This window comes from Belonocnema kinseyi, chromosome 9, assembly GCF_010883055.1.
Source record: "Belonocnema kinseyi isolate 2016_QV_RU_SX_M_011 chromosome 9, B_treatae_v1, whole genome shotgun sequence".
NCBI classification, from domain to species: domain Eukaryota; kingdom Metazoa; phylum Arthropoda; class Insecta; order Hymenoptera; family Cynipidae; genus Belonocnema; species Belonocnema kinseyi.
Genome location: NC_046665.1, coordinates 88,096,252 through 88,099,597, shown reverse-complemented (window position 1 = coordinate 88,099,597; position 3,346 = coordinate 88,096,252).

Sequence of the window (3,346 nt, the reverse complement as noted above, 5' to 3'; positions counted from 1 at the left end):
GATTTTTCTCGATGACAATGCACCATCACACCGGACAAAACTGACTCGGGAATTGGTTGAGTCGTACAGCTGGCAACCGCTACCCCACCCCGCTTACTCACAGACTTGGCTCCATCCGACTACCACTTATTTGCATCGATGGGGCACGCAATCAGCGAACAGCGCTTCACTTCTTACGAAAATGTTAGAAAATGGCTCGATGACTGGTTTGCTTCAAAAAACGAAGACTTTTTTTGGAAATGTATCCATAAATTGCCTGAGAGGTGGACAAAATGTGTAGCCAGCGAGGGCGCATACTTTGAATAAAATATTTGTTATCATTCTCTTGAAATAAATGTGTTTTTTTCTTGAAAAAATACCGGTTTCATATGTATACACCTGGTACATCAATTTATTTGCAACCGTCTTCAAGTTATCGTTTTCACAAAAAGTGTGACGTCTACACACACGCACGCATCCGGACAATTGCTTAGAACATTTTATTAGAGATTTTTAAAATGATAATTGTTTAAGTAAATGAATTAGATTTTTTCGAAATTGTGACCATTACAAAGCTTCCTCTACGAGCAAGCAAAAATTAAACAAAAATCCGTTAAATTAAGTAGAACTAAGTGAATTTAGAAGAATGAAAAAGATTAAAGAGAATTCCAAAGAAGTAAGGATATTAAATTCAGTAGAATTAAATAAATATTTAAACATCTCTTTAAATAATTGAAGCACTACGAAATTCCTCGTTTAAAAAAAAATAAATTGATTAAAATTTTAGAAAATCCCGTGAAATTGTACGAAACCTGATAGTTTTTGAAATCGCAGGAAAATGTATTAAAATACGTTGAGGTCTTTTAAAATCCCTTAAAATCATTGACATTCTCGGAAGTATTATAGAATCCTTTGGAATCTTTTAAAATATCTTAAAACCTTATAGGTCGTGTAAAAGCATTCCGTATCTTCCGATTAAGGATTTTTCAAATCCTGTAAAATTATTGCAATCCTTGGAAATCCCTGAAAATTGTTTAAATTCTTTAAAAATTGAACTTGGAAACTTTCAAAATACCCCATAATATTTAAATGCTTTGAAATACCTTTACATTATTGAAATAAATGAAAAAGTCTCCTAAAATATTTCAAATCCTTTGAAATCCCTTTAAATTATTGAAATAAATGAAAAAGTCCCCTAAAATATTTCAAATCCTTTGAAATCTGGAAATCCCTTAAAGTTTTTAAAAGCTCTTGAAAACGCCTTGGAATCTTTCAAAGTACCCTAAAATATTTAAAATCCATCTTTTAAAATACCTTAAAGAATTTAAAATCCTTTTAAAATCAATAAAAAATTACTTGATATTTGTTAAACTTCTTGAATAATGCCATGGAATCTTTTAAAATAACCTAAAATATTTCAAATGCTTTAAAATTCCTGTAAATTATTGAAATAAATGATAAATTCCTTGGAATCTTTGAAATTTCCTAAAATATTTCAAATCTTGAAATTTATAAAAATGTCCTAAAATCCTTTGGAATCACTTCAAATGATCAAAATCTATTAAAAATATCCTGAGATATTTCAAGTTCTTTAAAATCTTTTTAATTTCCTTGAAATTTTGTAGAGCTATTGAAAATTACTTTTAAGTTTTAAAAAAATACCCTAAAATGTTTCAAATGCTCTGACATTCGTTCGAATTATCGAAATCAATTTAATATTTCTTGGATTCTTTTAAAATAGCATACAATCTTTAAAATTCTGCAGCATCTTTAGAAATATCTTAAAATATTTTGAAATCTTTTCAATCCTACCGAATCCCTCAATCCTTGTTAATAAATTCTTGGAAATCCTGGAAAATTTATTAAAATACTTTGAGAGCTTTTTAAATTCCTCTTAAAATGATTGAAATCCTCGGAAATCTTATAAAATAGTTAGGAATCTTTTCAAATATCCTGAAACCTTAAATTATTGATCTTAAAAAATCATTCCATATGTTCCGATATTTTAGGCAATTATTTAAAACTTAAAACCTAAAATATTTCAAGTCCGTTGAAATCTGTTGAAATTCGTATTAAAAACGTATTAATGATTTTGAAAATTCATTGGAAGTATCAAAAATAACTTAAATTCTTTTAAAATCCTTTGAATTCATTTCAACTTCTTGTAATCAGTTAAAAATTTCTTGGAATTTTTTAAAATACCCTATAATGTTTCGAAACAATTCAAGAAAATTCAGAAATAGGTATTGACTTGAATGAAATAGTTGTTAACCTATGTCTTAATTTATTGAAATAAAATAAATATAATTGTTTTCAATTTAAAAACTTCACTGTAGTGACTTTATCTGAAAAAGCTGATTTGAAAAAAGAGTAATTAAAAGTAACTGTGTCGCAGCCCTGATTATTTTTGAAAATTATTTAAAATGTTTCTTACATAAATTCCTCGACTTTTGTGTCATTTTTGTCAAAATCTCTGACTTTCTGACTCCTTTGCGAACAAAATTCCGTGACTCGAACCCACTAGCATCCGAAGGGTTGTAAAAATGAGGAAAGCTTTAAAAAAGAACTTAACCCCGCGATTTGAACTGGACCCTAAGCACCTTAGTCACGCATCACTGAGGGGACAGTAATTTTTAAGTGGTTTAAATGTAGTTGGTGTAGACTGTAGGGGAAACCACCCTTAAGTAGATAGGAAAAAATTCAATAGCATTTAACTGCATCAGTTTTCCAAACTGAAGAACGATTTTTGTTTTTAAATTAAGCTTACATATTCAATTAAATATTCAAATTCTCGAAAGAATGCATTGAATCAATAAATATTGTTCATTAAACTTCAAACTTTGATTCGAATTTATAAACATGCTACAAAAATGTTTCATTTAGATAAAAAGTACACGAAAAAAGAATTAACATTGAATCAAGGAAATATCGTGACGAGTGCGGACGATGCAATATTTTCCAGGCCTAAGAAAATAATTATTTTTTCAAGAAAATGTACTAAATGAACTAGATTGAAGAAAATTGATTTTCGTCGTTTGAGTAGTAAATTTTATTACTCTTTTATTCTCATGAAATTGCCTCAGAAAATATGGAATCCTTGTTGAAATGTTATACTAAAAAAAAGTAATGGAAATTTTTGCCAATTTTTTGAGTTAATAAATTTTATTGACTGTAAATCATTATCTATTGTAGGGTGGTTTTCTCTATAAAGAGTTACCGTTTGCTCGGTGCCACGCAATATAGGCGACGCTCCAGTAATCCTGGAGAAACGAGATCAAGAAGCATGTCTAAATTGGCGTTCAGTCAAAGTAAGAAGAAATGTCAGAAACCGGTTGTATCGGCAATTGAGTACAGATGATAATACGTT